Source organism: Vanessa atalanta, chromosome Z (assembly GCF_905147765.1).
Source record: "Vanessa atalanta chromosome Z, ilVanAtal1.2, whole genome shotgun sequence".
NCBI classification, from domain to species: Eukaryota; Metazoa; Arthropoda; class Insecta; order Lepidoptera; family Nymphalidae; genus Vanessa; species Vanessa atalanta.
The window spans coordinates 13,886,562-13,906,776 of record NC_061902.1 but is presented as its reverse complement, the minus strand read 5'-3'; the positions used below and the strand labels follow the sequence as shown (position 1 = coordinate 13,906,776).

Here is a 20,215-nt window from a genome sequence, read left to right as displayed (position 1 = left end):
TTCTTGATAAAGGGCAAAGTTGTTATACCGATGTAATTTCACGTATACGTATCGTATTTCGAATACAAACAAAACGTTCTCACATCAAAGCGAATTTAAATGTTGACAACAACAACACTTCTCAACACTCAAGGCGTTCAAATAAAATACGCCTTTAATTCGGTCTCGAAATACATATATATATGTTCACTTTAATCAAAATAAACATTGAGTTATATGTTTTTTTTAAATAAATATTTGTTTATTTAAGTAACTTTTTTATTTTATTTTTGTACACAATACATTGCCGGTGCTCGATAGATTTTGTTTAAATAATTGTGTGTGTTTGTTAATACGCTACAACTTGTTTAAAAGGAACGTACATTTTTCCAATGAGTCGTCGCGATCGGTAATCATTCAAGTCATTAAATATTCAAACCGAATGTTCCCGAACGTTTTCCCATTATGTTAAATATCCCACTGCTGGTACCTACTTGCCCAGAATTTACCGGCTGTTACTATATTCTAAAGTGTTTTGGTCTTATTATACTCAACATAACAAAAAAGGGACATAATTAGAACTCAGTCGTAGGGGCCGCGCCGAGGAAAACAAAATGAAAAATTAATGTCGGCATAATTGTGCTGCATCCGTTGCACAAAACTAACAAGCTAAACGACGTATTTGGATTGTATTTAAGAAAAAAAAAAAAGCTTTAAGAACAGTTATACATATGAACTGTTTATTATTAATCGAAATTAATTAGCAGATATAATTACATCTTAATGTAATAATCTTATATTTTAATGTGAATTTATAACGGTATAAATGTGTGCAATTAACTTGTTACATGTATTTAATGTATACAATTTTAAAACATAAAATGATGGTTAGAGCTGATAACAATAGCTAAAGAAGATGATTCTATAGACGCAATTCAATTCCGGGCACCTATAGCCGTATTCAATACAGCTTAAGATTTAGGTAAATATTGTGCAAATTTTAATTTTCTTTTGTATATTATACGACATGATTACGAAGTTCACGCTTCTCTCTTCGATAGTTTCGTTAAGGACAGCTTATATAATTATATTATAAGCATTCCAAAAAGAAACATCTCGTTAATTGGCACAGATTATAAATCATTTAGGTAAATCATCAATAAATATGTGTTATCTGTTACCGATCAAGTGTGGGTATCGAGTGTTTGTAATAAAAAGAGTGATATTGTAAATTGAGGAAACATGTAAATTATTTACAATTCATTGTAACTTACTTCTTTGTTTGTGACGTATTTATTTACAAATAAAAAGATCAATGAATGTTTTTTGACTGTCTGTATAATATATTCAAATATTCTTATACTATAGCGAAAATTGAATAATAAGTTCGATGATTGTATGTTAAAAAGCAAATATCCCTTAAATATATCAAGTATTACAAAAGAGTTGAGTTGAGTTGACTTACGTAAGTCCAGACATTATAAAAAAAATGATAGTGCATACGCCAGTTGAATAATTTATGATACAACTTTACACATCACATTCCCACGGATACATAAAATACTCTTGTGTGTTGAATTAATTGTAAACGCGAATAGAATGTTAGTATATTATTTTCTAAAATGCGATCCAATGTCAAACGACCCGTTATAACATACCGCATAAAATGTAACATTATTTATACACACTTAAGGTAATGTAGAAATAGTAATGGTAATCACGACGTCATAACCGTATGAGGCGAAGAGACTACCAATGCAAAATACACAATCATTTATTTATGTATCGAAATAAGAAATATCATCGGTATCTTCACAAAATAAATCATAGTTGGTTAATTTAGTGTGTTTCTGGATATTCTACCCCTAAAGGGGTGAATTAAATGTTGAAAGTTGTTACGGAAAACCGGCATTTTTTTTAAGCTTGAAACATGAATCGTTATTCTTGAGATACTGATTAGAAATTAGTAGATATGTATTTGAGCGTTTTTTGATATTCTACCCCTAAGGGTTGAAATAGAGGTTGAAATTTCATTAGAGGATGAAATTTTAGGATTAGTCTTGAAGTCCGTCATTTTTTAAGTTAGAAGGTTGGCGTGCCATTATTGTTACTGGGGATTTAAGACCTCCAAAATTATGCAACGGCACCAGACTAATATGAACGGCACTTCATCGTATTGTCATAGAGGCTACAGTTGTCACTGGTTGATGGATGGATGAGAAACAGTCCACGAATATCTTTGATACTCTCAGAATATCTTTTTAAGTTCAAAAGAGTACAAAGTACAGTTCGCGCTTAAAGTCTGCTTCGCCATGATAATTATTAAAGCACAAGACCAAACCCTTAAAATAACTGGAGTAGACCTAAGAGAAGACTAATTTTCGTAAGGAACGTTCTAAATAGCCTGTTCGAGAGTGAGCATTACAAGCAGTCTGGTGGATCTAGCCCACGAAAGTTGAACCACAAATGTGGTTTACAAAGAGGTCTTAAATTAACGTAATATTTTAAATTAGTCTATTAAATTATATCTAAACAAATTCCACGCGAGCAAAATTTTTTTTATTTATGCTGATAATTTACCTAAACTACCAGATTTACCAAAAATTGTTGTTAAGTTGGTTGTTACTTAAATAATTTTGTTTTCTTCTTGCGAATATCAGATTAGAGATAAGGAAACGGGAGGAATTAGTGTTGAACTAAAATCAAATAACCACTGGGGCCTTAAAGCACCTGAACGTCGTCGATTAGGGTTGTTAAACTCGTCCCGTTAGGTCAAGCGCGATCCGAATTCAAGAATTGAATCTAACTGTATACATATATAAACTTCAGTCACGCAGACATTTTAAGTCAAAGTCCTATTCTGGAATATAATCTTTCATTCATCAATTACAATATATCACGTTAAGTCTATTCTTCATTGTTTGACGTGTCACACTTCATCACTTCATCACTTCTACTCCCTAACGGGTTACACCGTTAGGGAGTAGAAGTGATGATAGAACCTTATAATAGTTAGAAGCTGTTAATAAAGAATATAAATTAATATATTCAATATTGACGCGTTCAGTTAAACTGAAATTTTATAATATAAATACAAAACCGCGGCAAATTTCGACAATAAAGACTGTACATACAGTTTGTCATAAAGGGAGATATTTATTGTGGGTGATCGACTTTATACTCTTATAGATTTATAAGGAAGAAGTGTGTATAGCCTACAATATACCTTAATAAACGGATTGTCTGAAGCAATAAGAAGTATTCAAATAATACCGACCATTCGTGAAACTGCGTATACAACCATACTCAATAAACGGGCTATCTAAAATAAAAATGTTTATTCCAAATTCGGATTTATACATTAAAAGAAATAAACTCTTCTGATTTATATATTAATATTAGTATAGAACAGCACGGATTTTCTCGTTATTGTAGACAGTGGATATTTTTAAGCGCGGCTCGTGTCATATTCAATTTTAATATTATCTTAAGTCCTAATATCTCGTAACACTACATACACTTCACAATAGATCTCATTGATGATATGTCATTTGCATTATTAAGAACAGAACCCTTTATTATATTATTTCTTATAACCGGATGTGAATAATTGTAATCAGGAAACTAAGTACATTGACCTTTGCAAAATGATATAATTTTATTATCGTATGTAGTATCATTATATTACTAGACTAGCTGCTCCGCGTGCTTTTACCCGCGTTAAACGTTACTTCTCCGTCCCCATGGGACATGACGTGATGTCATGTTATATCGTCTATGGCCTTTCTCAATAAATGGGCTACCAACGCAAAATGATTATTTCAAATCGGTTTGGAATATTCTGAGATTAGTTGCTTTCAAACAATGATACAAATAATTATTCACTTTGATTTCACGAAATAGCCGCTACATACAAGGTTGGTTCCTGATTAGTGCACTGTGAATAGAAATTTGTGATGAGATATTAATATTTAATATTTTCTCGCACAAAACCTTTATATATTTTATAAAATTGCATTTTGCAACAAAATGATTGGTTTATTTTTCTTCGAAGTTAGCTCACACAAAGGTAACCTTTTCACCGCCCCGCTCGATTGAAATTAGTAAAAATAATTTCACAGTGAATGCTTACAATTGAAAATAAACCTAATCCAGGTTTAATTTTTTTTTTCCAAATTTCAGCTTTTTAGACTCAATATATATTTCATAGCATAGATATGCTGTTGCACTGTCGGCTGTGTATTTTAATTTATTAAATCTAATTACTTACTTAACAAAAAAATTATTTTAAGCGTATGAAATTGAAACATACAAATTAATCCTACAGAAATTATTCTCTATTCGTTTTAACTGCACGTGATTTTTTTTATATTTTTAATCCTTGGTATGTTTTGTGTTATCATCATGTTCAATGGATTAAATGACGTTATCTATTAAAATGTACGGAAATATTTAAAAAAAAAAAAAAAAAACTAAATTTTCGTTTATTTACAATTAATTAACAACAGATTAAAAAAAAAAAAACTTTAAAATAGCAGAGTTCCCACTAAGCAGTAAAAAATTCGATTTTTTTTTTTACAACTGTCTTGGATATAACGTATTTTTGCATATATTTGTAATCAATATAATATAATAATTATAATAATTAATAATAATTTTAGATATTCTGTAGAACGATAATATATTTTGTCCGTCAAAGAGCAATATATAAGGCCAGTCAGAAACCTTAACAGATTAAATCTTTAATTACCGAAATCGTTCAAGCAGTTTTTAAATAATTCAATAAGCATAATAAATTATAATCCGTCGTACTAGCCACGTCCTCGTTTAATTTAAATCTATTAATATATTAGCTTATTTTGAATTATATTGGTTGAATATACAAATCTATTTACTGAGTATAAGTGATTTATTTAGCATTGAAGATAACTTTTCAGTAAATTAATAAAAATAATATCCCACTATACAGTCGGGCGCAAGTATCGAAGTAATGCTACTTGATAACTATAATGTATATGTACATATACTAATGGCGACGTATTCCAACAAAAATAACTAGATATGAGTAAAATTTTGTAATGATTTGTAATGAGTAACGATTTATTTCTAATTATTAGTGTGATTATTATGGACACGACATGGATTCACAATATTTTCATTTGCATACATTTATTAAACAAATAACAACGTATTTGAATATATATAGGCAAAGAAAAAATGATTCAGTAACTTTTAACAGTAATTCTTTTTTTGTTCGATATTTAATAGTGTGCTTTAGTTTTATCTTATCGAAATAAGAGTAGAAAAGAAACAAAGTCCGAAATGTTTCGCAATAATTATATTTTTTATTTACGAATAATGTTTAAATTCGATTTTCGACCACTGAGCCAACAATAATTTATATAAATAAGCACAGGACTGCTGGTCACACTAACTGAAAGTTACGCAAATGATAAATTCTGTTTACGCACTTAACCACAGCTAAAAATATTGAGTTTAATGATAGCTTTTATGGATAACCTCATAAGCTTTTAATTTCATCATATAACATTTTATCTTAATAGATGCATTTTCCGAATTCTTAACCCTTAAATTGTGAATAATGTTACAAAGTGATGCTTTTAAATATAATGGAATTTCTAGGTCAACAAGCGCGGCCATACGTGATCTTTACCTAACTTCGAAACCATCCAATACTTGGACATTTTATAAAATATATATAAACATGTATTTCAAAGAAGGTATTTCTTATTAAAGACGGACACTCGATTTTGTTAATGGTTAGATTCCATATAACCACTTCACTAAGAAGTCGGGAAATGAAAATTGTTTATAACAGCGATTAAAATTAGCGATCGCTCATTAAAATGGCAAAACTACAATCACAAAGGCACAATTATCTAGCTCAATTGTCATTTAACTGTATTGTTTTGTTTATAATTTAATATATTTTTATATTTAACACATTTTTCGTTCATTAAAATTTATTTAATTTGATGTTTAAGATAATAAAATATTATTTAATAAATAATAACATAAACAACTAATAACAATATTTCTCTCTTATTTTTATTTTCAAAAGATTAAAATACAAAAAACACGTTTTCGGTTTTCATCTAGAATGGTAAATAAACGAATATAAATTTTAAATAAGACTGAAATAGTTCAGCTATTTACATTCTTTAAATATATCCTTAAATAAAATTTAACGCTTAAATTGGAATCCAAATGACCGAACAAACCATATTGAGAACTTCCTTTTTTACACGGAAATACTGAAACGTTTAAAATTAGCCTTCAAAAAAGTAGTGCAAGGAGAATTTTTTAAACGCGTCGTTTCGAGCACAAATCGGCTAAATTCCAATTTGAAGTTTTAAACTGTTAATGTAACTAAGGATATGTTTGAAGTTTTCTCTCGTTATTCAAAAGCTGAACTTCGAGCGTACTGTCTAGCTGGTTTTAGTTAGAATTTATTAATTTAAGCCGTGTGGAGTGTGCGATACGCGATGGGAATCTGTCACAAAACTTACGGATGTCGTATGCGACCGCGCGGGTTGTCGGAGCGTGCGATCGGTCGCCCGTGCTGAGTAGAACTGACTATCCCGCCTCACGCTGTGCCTAGAGCTACTGCGATACAGATTGTCGAAGGCTCTCTGTAAATGCAGAGCTCAGAGTGTAAAGCAACTCGCCTAGGACGTACCTGTAATCGGGTTGCGTTGCATTTGGATTGTTAATCCGTTACTCTTAACAATTCAAATCGTTATGGACGTAACCTCCTATAGATATTTGTAGTAAATCCTTTCGACGCAGAAATGATGACGCATTTTGTTCAGTTATCAGTAATTTAAAAATATAGGTATTTTTCAATGAAATCAAATAATATGTATTATGTTATTTATACATGTACATGCGAGTGAGCCAGTTTACCTAGAGACACATGGAAGGCGCATTGGCTATATACGGAATGGTTAATATTTCTCACAGCGCCGAACTCTATCAACGGACATTGGTCTATGGTAATTGTACCATCAGGTGATCGCATGGTGATAGCATGTACGCAAAACTTTTTATAAAAAGAAACATGACGTTAAGCTTCGGTGGTAAGATACGATATTGAAACGTTATTTTCACACTACAAAGTACTATATTTATAATCTTTGAGCTCAAGATATCTCAAGATATCTCAGTTATGCCACTGTACGAGCCGAAAAGGTCCAGTGGTTAGAACGCGTGCATCTTAACCGATGATTTCGGGTTCAAACCCAGGCCAGCACCACTGAATTTTCATGTGCTTAATTTGTGTTCATAATACATCTCGTGCTCGGCGGTGAAGGAAAACATCGTGAGGAAACCTGCATGTGTCTAATTTCAACGAAATCCTGCCACATGTGTATTCCACTAACTCGCATTGGAGCAACGTGGTGGAATATGCTCAAAACCTTCTCCTCAAAGAGAGAGGAGGCCTTAGCCCAGCAATGGGAAATTTACAGGCTGTTAATGTAATGTCACTGTACAATAATGACCATTTCGAGGGAATCATCGACCAATATTGTAAACACGAGAAGTAAACAAAACTTGTAACATCAACTGCAGAAAGTCACTAGGTCATTTTAGAGTGAGGCACCCTATTTATAATAAAATCCCACAGATATTTTTAACAATGCCTCCTCAGGAAATTGAAACATTGGTTTAAAATAAAAAAAAATATTGATAAAGCTCACTATGCAAAATATGATCTAGATTATATAAAGCGTGTATTTACAATTACTAATTGATATAAAGGTCATGTAAATAAATGTAGGTAATTGTGCATTTTCGACATATTTTCTTTATTTTTTATTGTTAACCCGTTAAATAACTGAGGCGTATCTAAAATCATGGTTTGTAGAATATAATATATTTGTCAACAAAATACGTATATTTAAAATTCATATTGATATTTGTAAAGTAAGGAGGCAAAAAGTTTCTCCTTAATACATCACTAGTTAAGAAGCAGCAGCTTACCGAAAGATTTGTATTTTTCCATAATAAGATTAACACCAAACCCATAGATGTTATGTACTACAAACACCGAACAACGAAAATAAAAATATTATTATTACGAATATTTCATTATAGAGAAAGCGTAACAAATACATTTCTTGCCCGATTTTTTAAGAGAATCTAAATTCCATTCAATTTAATCCTGTAACCTGACGGCTTAAAGGTTACGAGAGCCTCGAATAAGATATATTTTAATTTCATTTTAATGATTGAATACTTTTTAGTACCTGTACATTGTGATACATACAAGTTTAATACTGGATACTTAAAGCGAGGTTTACGGTAAGGTGATCCTAATACGGGGTGATCGTCCCCCGAATGAGACAAAGGACCGAATGTTTTGAAGCTTCCCGCTCTATTAATAAAGTAGATACCTCAAGTCCAGTTTCGTTGCCGCAGTTCTAAGGAAGGTCCGTAAGTCCGAGAGTCGTTTCGAAGTTATAAGTGCCAGGCACCTCACCGCAGAAACCTTGCGAGGTAAGAAAACTTTGTCAGCTCCGAGGAACTAGACTGACGGCACGCTTTAAAATTTTCTAAGATGTCGACTAGTATCTTGTATCTGTAATAGCATTATAACGTCACCATTTCAAAATTCAATGTTGTAAATTAATTAACGAGTATGAATTAAAATAGTTTTTTATGCATTACGTTGAAATATTGAAGTCAGATTTATTTTTTTTGTACGTTGTTAATTGTCGCGCGTTACGTTTTGTTATTGGTGGCAAAAACTTGTACACAAATATCACGTGTGTGTATTAGAAATACTTCAACATATTATAGAATACAAACAAAGCAAAATAATATTTTTAATTTACAAGATTTAAAACAATGAATATATATTTTTTACAATAGCATTAACTAATGTTCAGACGCATTCATTTATTAAATAAAATACCTAAACAGTCTGCTTTCGAAGTGAAATTATCGAAGTAAAAATAGACTTCCGCAAAGATAATTTTATATCGTTAATTATTAAACTTTGAGCATTTTTATAATAATTTTAGCCTCAACAGCTCAACACGGTAGCGAAGCAAAAGTTACTCGTTCGATTCTGGTGTCGTACACCTATGTACTCCTAGCAGGAATATTAGTAATTACATGAAAATACTCGGAAATACTCGGAAATACTATAATATAGTTAAATTATTCTAACACAAAGACCCAATTATTAATAATAGAAGCATTAATCAATTCTTTGGTTCAGTTTTCCTGATTTTATTAACAATAATAAGAAATAGCTCAAAAAGTTGTTTTGCTGTATATGGATATGACTTGGACAGGGATTTTATCGATCTCCGTAACCGTAACCGAAACTATCGGATATCCGTAATAAAAATCGATCCGAAACCGCTACCGAGCGCGATATAATAATTGTTTTAATTTTATGTTTGTATATTGTTATATTTAAATTGTTATTAAAGGGTATTCGTTTTTTTTCTCTGACTGTACCAAATAATTTTTTTTAACTGAATTACTGAACTATCCGAAATAATCGGATTATTCATAATATTCTCGTATCCGTATCTGAAATCAGGTTTTTTTTTCACATATCCGTAGTTTTGGATTAGGATATGTGTTGTATTAGGCTTGTCAAAAACAGAAATAAATGCCTGTCCTGCACAGTTTAACTCAAAGCGCCAAAATCACTACCTAGATAGGTCCCAGTGACGCTTTGATGGGTCGAAATAATTTCAACATATTATCCCAGGAACAGCAACACGTTAACAGCTAACAAGAAATGACAGTGGAATATGGTTGACAGTTTAACGTATAACATCTAAACAAATTAGCACAACTTCGAGATAAATATACGACGATATTTGAAAGTAACTTCTAGATTTATGTCATTAGCGTACGTTCTAAATATAAAGATTTATTTCCTGTTTTTTTTTTTATGCTTTAGGTGGCAAACGGGTGCTTGCAGGTACGCTGCCGGCCTTTAAGAAACGATTACGCTCTTTTCTTGAAGGTTCCCGTATTAGTGAAGTCGTATCGGTTTCATAAAAACCAACGGCGAAAGATGGTTTCACGGAGTGATAGTGCGAGGCAGAAAATGTCTTAAAAATCGCGCCGTTGTGGGATGCGTCCGTATTTATTTTTATTAGGCGTTTTTTTTTGTGTTGTCTATTTATAAAAAATAACTAAACCAATATACGTCAAATTAATACTGGAAGATATAGTGCGTTTCGGAGAAGGTTTTATTTTATTAAGCTATTACATAAGTAGAAGAGCTTCACGGTTTAACCTGCTTTAAATTCAGACTATTGACTATTTCTTGGTAAAATTAAATAAAATGCGTTCCTAAATAAATAAACAAATGGACTTGACATTTTGTAGTTAGTATATTATAAAAAAAATTAAACATTGCAACACATTCCAGTAATTAGATTGCTAGTGTGTGTGTGTGTATAAAATATTATTTGAGCGCAAGTATCAAAATTGTTCGCGAATAATATTCATTCAAATAATTTATTCTAATATAAGCATTAAATTTTTAACACGCCTGATTTACTTAAAGAATACCCTTTAAAAGCCTTTAAAAGGTCTTCACTTGCATTAAAATATAAAGGAGAAATTATTTCGTTACAAGTAAATAACTCTCATCTTTTTTTTCGTCGCTTGAAATATACGGTTCTAAGTGACAAAAAGTGTACCCTATCACCGGAAGACGAGCTCGAGGTTGTCTTTGAGTAACATTAATCGGTTTCATCGCCTTTGGACCTTCGCGACGAGAGGACTAATGTAAACTTAGACCTGTGGAATGGAAATAAAACCCTATGAAACCAGAACTTTGAGATTAAATTTCATTGTTTATTCATGTAACGCACTAAAAGAAATAAGTTCATGTAGACTTTAATTACATCACACGTCACCTTAAAGTTGTGTTTGAGTAGTAATCCCATTTGATGGTGTAATTATTTTATAAAATGTATATATATGACTCCCAGTTTTCGAAACGCCGATTAAAGTCAGAATAACTAATATGACGTTAATCTGATTGGTCATTGGTCAATACCAAAAACATCATAGATACGAGGGTTTATATAAAATAATATAAACAAATCTGACTTTAATCAGGGTTACCAAAAGTGGAGTTCTGTGTCATAAATTATAACGACATTAATTTAAGAATGTGAGATTTCGAAAATAATTACATACGTTTATACGTCGCTCGCTTGATAATAATAACCAATGTTCTATTGCAGACTATATATCTGTGCTAAATATAATTCAGATCAGTTTAGCCGTTCTGCCGTGATTGAGAAACAAAAATCCATTCAAACTTTCGCATTTTTAATAGTAAGATTTGATGTGATTTGAACTATCAACGTTTTTATTTTATTTGATTGATTTAGAATTTACGGTATAACCGCAATGGGTACAATGGGAGGAAAATGGGTATTATTGAAATGATTCACAGGGAAATAAATAGTTTAAAGCTTTCGTGTTAAATACTAACAAGTTTTTCGTATGTTCTGTGTCACTAAAATTAATTATATGTCTCTTTTTGGCTGAATATTTTACTGACATTGAAAATTTCGTATGCGATTTTATAATATATATATTAATAATAAATCATATTAATCCAGTAGTACGAACGAACGATTAAAATTCCAGTGGATGAGAAGGGAGGAAGATCGGGCTCAGTGGCGCGGATAGTGGCTCTTTGGGGGAGGCCTACGTCCAGCAGTGAAATAATACAGGCTGATCGTAATGATGATGATGAATAAATAATAATATTTCTTTCACTTCATGTTCTCATAGTATCTCGTGTACAAAAATAGCGTCGTCTTTTAGAGTATTAAATTTAAAAATAAAGCTATTGTGTATAGTTTTAAATTTGTATCAAATTTTAAAATAGGACTTATTGCATCTACAATAGCGATATGAGATCGAATTAAGCTATTATTTGTCCATAAATAATTCAAGCTCATGAACCGTGGCGTCCAATTATGTATTATTTTTAAATTAATCAATAGATACCTATATAAAAGTATTTAAGTGCTTTTTCAAGTATCTTTTTAAGCATTTAAAACTTTATATTTAATACGGAACGAGCATTATATAATCTATTTTTAAGCATTTCATTGTATAAAGTTCGATTAACGGGAGTTTAGTTAAACATAGATCTCTCTTTCTGTCATCGTTAATTTGACATTCGTAAGAAAGAGACAAAACATTGTATGATTAAATAATGAAGTAGAAATTTATATATCATATAAAAGTGATATTCTTTTTATGTTTTATTATAAATTCGATTCCAATATCATTATCTCATATTGGATACGATTCCAATCGAGTTATCTGAATGTAATAATGTTTATTTATAACTATTAACTATAATGAGTGCTGAAAATCTTATTGTCAAGTTTTTGAGTGTATGCAAATCTAACTTCACTTAAATTCAATCAAAAATATTCGTGTCTTATGTCAAATTTTTTTTTTTTTTGGCCCTTCGAGTAACGGTTCAAAAAGCTTCATCAAAAGTATGACACCTCGCCTTATTGCCTCCACTGGTGACAGGAGGGCGGGTTCGTTTTTAGCCCAGAGGATCGGAATTGCGATTCAACGGGGAAATGCTGCTAGCATTCTTGCCACCATTTCACGCGGTCAATATTTATACAGTAACTATTTTTAATTCATATTTGTATATATTAAAACACCTCATGTTATCAATTCTTATGTTAATAAATTTATTTTATATCCAAAGTCATTTCTATAAAAAAATAACAATCACGTCATTTTTTTTTTATTAATTATCTATATATTCTTTGTCTGAGTTTAAAAAAGAATATTATGCATTGAAATTCGAAACTATATTAATATAAAAAAAATTGATCTAAAGTTCAAATGAGCTTATTCAACTTCTAGAATACTCTAAATTATCTTTCGAATTACATTACGCTTCCATGTCTTAAATACTTAACCGAACATTATGATATATTGCAAACACGTAGTCATGGATACAGAACAGGCGATACGGTCTATCAATTACTCCTCATAAGCAGACGAAGTCACGGTAGGAATCATGTCAACACCGTATACTCCAATATCTTTTTTTATATAACTTTAGGATCTATTTAATAACAATATGTAAGTCACGTCGATTGCAGTCCCGTCGTAAAATATCCGATATTCCGCGTAAACGATAACTCTTTTGTATTTATTAATATATACATGGGTTATGTAAGCTATTAACCTGAATAATAAATAGGTTAATACACAGAAAGACGCCACCTTCATCCATTTTTATTAGTTTTTTATTGGTTGTAAAATATTTGAATCGGTACATCAATTAGTTGATACACCTAATTTAATTCTAATAAAAAAAAACTTGTTTAAACTATTTTGAAATTAAATAATCATATGGTTATAATAACGAACTATCTACTTATACAAGTAATTTATTTCATTATTAGTTAAGCTATATAAGAATACGACAAGCTTATTATTTCATAAATATTTATGAAGTGCAAGCATCTTTTATGTTTTAAGAAGTTGATGACGAATATCTTGTTGCGAATTTTATATTTTATCGAAACCGAAACAATTGAATAATTATTAATTAAATTTATAAAATAAATTACATTCAGTCTGCTACGACATTTTTTTATTCTATTAGCAGTATAAACATGGTTAGAAAAAATAAAAAATATTCTTTGATTTTTTAATAAACCATTTTTTGGACTTTAATATCCGCTTTGAATTATTATTCTTATCTTTAGAAAGATTTACTTAAATTAAAATCTTGGTTTTCTTGGTTAATAACTGAAGATATCGGATTGATTTAAATTTATACTAGAGACCCGCCGTGACTTCGCATGTGTGCAACTTAACGAAGAAAATGAGAAGTGCGCTTAGCAAGAAAATATTTTGTTTGTTTGTTTTTTTTTATTTTTTAAATATAAATACTAATTTAATTGTGAATAAGAGAAGAACATGGGCATCGGATTCTAAATTTAAAATTGGACACAATAATAACTGGAGAAAAAGGTTGTTTACGCAACCTATTTTGTACGAATTTGTTATAGATAAAAATATTTATTAAGAGTTTATTTTCAAAGACAGATACTATGCTATTGCGGACTTTAGTGTAGGCCTTTTAAGATCTACGATTTTCTAGAACATTGTTTTGATGTACCTAATAAATTTTAGACAGCGTTAGTCATGTGAAGCATAAGATTTCGTACTCCGTAATGCATCGCGATTGTTTCGCCAAGTAACGCTGACAAAGCTAGACAAGCTTAATAGGAAATTTATTTTAGGCAGTTGCACATTTATGTGATGTGCCGTCACTTTAAAATAAATAATAGACATTTATCTGCATTAATCACTTCGATCAAAAATTCGATCGAAGATTAATCATTATTTATTCGAATTTGATCGAAGATTCGTCATGCAAATCGAGCTGACGACAGACCAATTGTTTCATTCACGATCATTTTTTAATGAAAAGCGTTTGTCGTATATTAACAATGTTCCGTATGTATTGTTCGTGCTCCTGTTCGAATCATTTTTATACAAATTATACAATTTTATTAAAATAAACGGCATCTTACGGATTTTCATAAATAAAAAATCTGGTAAGCAAAGAAAGAATCATTTCTACTGAGTAATGGGCGTGGTGCTTGATGCAAGCCCGTCTAGCTAGTGACACTCATTCGTGATTTTGTACGATAAGCCATGCGTATAAATATAAAAATAATAATATTTATTATAATAGGATAATAATAGTTAAAAAATTGTGGTGTAATTCTAGATTACTTAAATAAATTAAACTTTACTTTAAATTAAATATTCAGTTATATATAAGGTATTTAAGCGTTTCTATATATTATAAATCTATTTAACACAGGCATATATATATAATGAAATATAGGCAGAAGTAAAAATTGCATTTTGCTCTGTAAAAAAATATTACCTAACAAATATTAATTTCTACATCCGAATTTTCACAAATCAAGTTAGATAACTGATTTTAATGAATACGTATTGTTCAAAACAACACTGTGACAGACAAACTGGCAAATGTAATTGAATAACGCCATTCAAACACGGGTCAAACATGCGATTTGGAGGCGGTACTATTTCAATAACAATAGCCCCCAATGATCATTCTGTTTATTTTCGACCAGCGTTTCATCGAGACTTGACTACGGCCTTAGCGGCATTGATGATGTTAGTGCAAATAATATTAGCTTTAGAATTACGGAACGCGTTTTCGAAATTAAATGGTGAAATATTTACACTATGCTGAACTGTTAATTTAATTGATTAAATTTCATCCTCTTAATCCGTACTGTTTCAATTTTATTTATTTGAGGCAAATTGATCATCTGATGGCAAGTACTCACCGCCCATTGACCACATACTTGACGACGCCAAAAATTTACAAGTAGAGCTGTAACATAAAACACGAGGACTATGTCGAACGAACATCAGCTTAATTTTCAATGGTGGTAAATTATAATTTGATCAATAAGTAAATATAATTATTCTATTTATACTAATTTTATAAACGCGAAAGTAACTCTGTTACCTCTTCACGTTTAAACATCTGAGCCGATTTATATAAAATTTGGTATAGTGATAGTTTCAGTCCCGGGAAAGGACATGGGCTATTTTTTTTTATTCAACCTTCGAGGGGTCTTTAATGATCATCGATGTCGCGTAAAAGTCGGATAAAACGATATAATTATGATATTATACACAGAAAAAACAATACTGTCTCTTTTCAAAATTTTAACACGAATTTCAGCCGAAATCTCCATAAGGCATTATTACTTCATTGTTGTCAACCTTTAAATAAGTTAACCGAAAATCGAGGCTCGGACAGAAAACCGCTAAATATATTTGTAAATCGATAATGTATTGTGTTTTATTTCAAAATATATGAATGTATTTATATTTTACGTTCGAAATTGAATTGGAATTCAACTGAGGTCTAATAAGGATTGTTAAAGAAATTTAGATAAATTTCATTAAGTTTATAATTTACAAGCTAGAATTTTAGTGCAGTATGAAATTCTGCAACCATTCTTCTGTCTGTCGAACTCCCGCGAAACAACGTGGCGGAATGGCTCCAAGTATTGGTATAAGAAGAGGAGGCTTTCACCCAGCTTCTCACAGCTATACTATAAATACATACACAATTTGTCAACTGTCTTTAATCTTGGTTTAGTTCTATATTCAATCTAATTATTATAATTCCACTGTGTATATCACATTGTTAATTGGACCTTTTATTAACGATGTTGCAATTATCATCAACGTTTGTTTATTTATTTAATCGGCATCTTCACAGGCGTAGAGTTTTGTGCAGGTCTGTTTGATTGTACACAAGTCTCAAGCCATTCTTATTAATTGTTCTACCGCCAAATAGTAATACTTCGTATCGATGTATTCTGGTTTGAAGGATGAATAAGCGAGTTTTATTACAGGAACTAAGGATACACCTTAGTTCCGGAATAATTACCAAAGATTTACACTGTGATAATTTACGTGAAATTGTATTTTATGTGGATGGCTTATGCTGATTTCGTCACGTGACCGATTTCGGAAATAGAGTAAGTTGTAAACTACGTTTGAACTAGTTTATGGTTTGTAGAGAGTAATTTTGTTCTTTAACGATTATCTACTTTTTGCTAATGTTCATTCGTATTTGTTTTGATACTTCATATTCTAACTAACTGTTTTATTATGAATTCGTTTTATACAAAATAATACGTTCTCCGACAGTCAATTTCTTTCAGTCCAAAACGTATTCGTCAAACGATGACATCATCACACGATAATCACCGCACACACTGAACATTCCTGAATACCCAGCCAAACAAACCATGCTCCAATTTTAAAGATTATACGTAGATATGTACATACGACCACTGAGGTATGTTGTTTTACTGCCTTGAAAATAGAGCTTATAATGCATAACTATTGATAAAACAAGTCGTGACCCACTGTACACGACGCTGTTTATTACAGCACAGTCTTAGCCGATGACATAAAAGAGTATGTCCGTTTAATTTCATACGACGATATTTAAATTACGGCGTAAAACCTTGTATCTGCCAAACGGATAATAATTCAAACGTAATTTTCAGAATGATATTAAACTTATTTAACGAATGTGCAGTCGTAAAAAAACTTTGCGAGCTGAACATTGATTATCGACCATTTCCAGTCACGTCGTTTAATAGAGAAACGTATGCCAAATATTTAACAAACATTTGTGCATACGAGGCTTAACAATGATAGTACAGTAGCAAAAACAATCGCGGCTTAAAATCGCCTCAGTTTGCATAAACTGTGCCATTACTTGTTTCTTGCTGAGGACTTGATCGCCGGTATGCGCTAACACTGATAGACAGCTATAGCAAAAAGTGCGGTGCTATGTCGGAACACTGTCATAAAATTTGCTAAACGGGTCTAGTACACGCTAAACGTCCAAGACGACCTAAAAATATATAAAGCATTAATCCTTTATCACGTTTTCGTAAATATTATCGTAACGTATTTATGTATGCAGTTTGTATACTTTGGATGTTAGATTTTTTACTACAAGATAACATTAATTTTTGCAACAATGTGCATGCCTGTCACGTCGACAATCTAAAATTAAAGCGGGCGACACTGCGAAGTGCATCATCATCATATATAATAATATTATATACTAAAACCGCCTCCGAAATGCACTGCGTCTTCTGGTACGAGTAATGTATTGATGTAGTTGTTCTTTCAGGTAGGTATTATTACGCCTTCTCATTCATTAGTAGAGTTATATACATATGTGTGCAATGAAACGGAAGATGACGTTTCTGAGGTAAAACTTCGTTATTAAACAATTTACGCAACACGTACGTCGTGTTTAAAATCTAATCAAAAGTTAAGTAAGGCAGTTAAACAGAATGACATTCGGTTATCACAGACCTGATGTTCCGTTCCAATAAACGAATCAAAAAGAGTTACGGGTATTCTTCTTTTATGTTTCCGTACTGTATTTTTTTCGTAAAATATTTTCATTTTTATTTTGTTTCATCAGTCAATCGCTAACTCATGAAACGTGCTGATCTCGAATGTATTCATTGGTAAGGCAATTCGAACAGAAAATGAAATGACAAAACTGACAAAAATATTATTATTTTTGTATAATTTATATAGATCGTATTTTTTTATTTTTTTTTAAATATATTTTATATGGCGTTCCTATAATAACGTGTTAAATAAGTAGATCTGGGTAGATATCACCCACTCATTGTGCTCTACCGTCAAGCAGTTATACTTAGTGTTGTGTTGTTCCAATTTGAAGGATCAGTGAGTCAGTGTAACCTTTAATTTAAACAAGGTACATAACATCTCTATTCCCAAGGCTGGTGGCGCATTGGTTATATAAGAAATGGTTAAAATTTCATTTCCACGCCAATGTCTAAGCCAATCCACAATTGTAGGCGAAATAATAAATTAATAAGAATTATAATTAGAGGCGAACGATCATTACCGCAAGCGCTAGTCCGAAGATAACTTGGATTAAATAAAACATTATTATGATTCACGTTTCGTCATCATAGGAATACAATTATAGCAATTAAACACTCAGACGATTCACATAACATTGTCGGGCTTATCACTGAGCTGGCGTTTTTTTTGAAATAATGCAAAAGACAATAAATTAAAAAAAATATAAGATTTTTATTCAAAACCATGCACAACCGTAAATACGACGAAGTTGCGAAGATGACCTGTCACCAATGAATTCATCCGACTCTGAACACCATAAGTACTTGTTGTTGTAGCTAAGATAAATCCAAGACCACGATGACATAATATGTTGAGTACATAAAAGGTTCCTATGCCCATATAACCTCGATGCCTCTTCTCCGTGGAACATATGCAACAGAATTAAAAAAACAAATATAATCTAATTTGTGCACGCATACTGAGACTTATTGTAAGAGTAAGTACGAGCGTCACTCACTCATACTAACGCACTCCAATAATATATTTCAACGTGGAAGAGCGTATCTTCTTGAGTGTACCGGTATAAATTTAACTTGAAAGATTTGATTAAGAAGTGAAATTAAATAAAACTTTGTAATATTACATTGCAACTAAAGAGATGCAGTTCTTAACGTATATTATTCAGTAGGCTGTTTCGTTTAAAAGGTTTAAAGAGTTGTTTTTAATCACACTTGACTTGTTTGCGACCTATCAACTGTTACCATTGCCATCGGAGCTGATGTCATTGTACTTACGTAATTGATGTATCATACGAAATAATTACAACACAATGAATTGTCACGATAAATCAGCGCCAATAATAACCAATGAAACTTCCTTGCTGGTAATGGACCGTATTGAGGTATGTCTCCAACTCCAGGTCTGAGAAATGATTGACATCGAATTGTTTGCTAATAATTTTCGCTATATAATGTATTAATAGCATCAGTAGATGTCGTTTAATTCACCGACTAGAAAATTTCTTGTTATCAAATTAAGATTCAAGGAAGACGACATATGCTATTAAAATCCTTTTAAATAAATGTCTTGAATTTTATAGTACACTTTAGTGAATTTTATGTGCGTATCATATCGATTAACGAATATATTCCAATATTTTGTTCCAAAAATATTTTCTATAATAAACCAATGATGTAACAAAAAATCTAGTTTTAAACGCAGCTGGAATCAATTCATTTTCGACAGCAACTCTCAGTGGGATTCTTTAAGAAATCACTTCGAATCCCACTCGTGAATAATTGACAACCGATTTACGATATATCAATTTTATACTTAATTACCATAATATCATATATGATAATAATGATTTCATGTGCCCTGCGAAATTCCTTACAGAATAACTCTACAGTAGTGTCATTTTATAATATTTATTTACCTATTATAAAATGACAAATTATAAAGATTGAGCAAAAAGTTTTATTTAAAATGCCTTTGTGCTGGCCAATGTTATTTTACCGCCTACGTTTTACAAATTCTTCAGTCAATTCTATGATTTGTAATGCCGTGTATTTGATGGGTGATTTAGTCACAGTAATATCTTAGACCGAATATTTAAAGGCATATTCTTTATACGATTGGTTATGTATTTCTCGCATTTCTAATATCAAATGATGTATGTGTCCACTTACTTCCTTCAACATCCTACAATACAAGAATATAAAATTGTAAAAATGAC

General features: G+C 31.1%; 1 protein-coding gene across 12 annotated transcripts in view; it reads right to left on the bottom strand.

The window, feature by feature from the left end:
* Positions 1-20,215, bottom strand: part of LOC125076319 (basement membrane-specific heparan sulfate proteoglycan core protein) — a 156,605-nt gene that overhangs the window by 62,347 nt on the left and 74,043 nt on the right. Inside the window, exon 1 of one of the 12 annotated variants that reach the window (XM_047688436.1) lies at positions 6,510-6,565. The exons of the other annotated variants lie outside the window; for them this stretch is intronic. The gene's annotated coding sequence lies outside the window, so the exon portion shown is untranslated. Of the gene's footprint in view, positions 1-6,509; positions 6,566-20,215 lie in introns of those variants that run through there. 12 annotated transcript variants of the gene reach the window in all.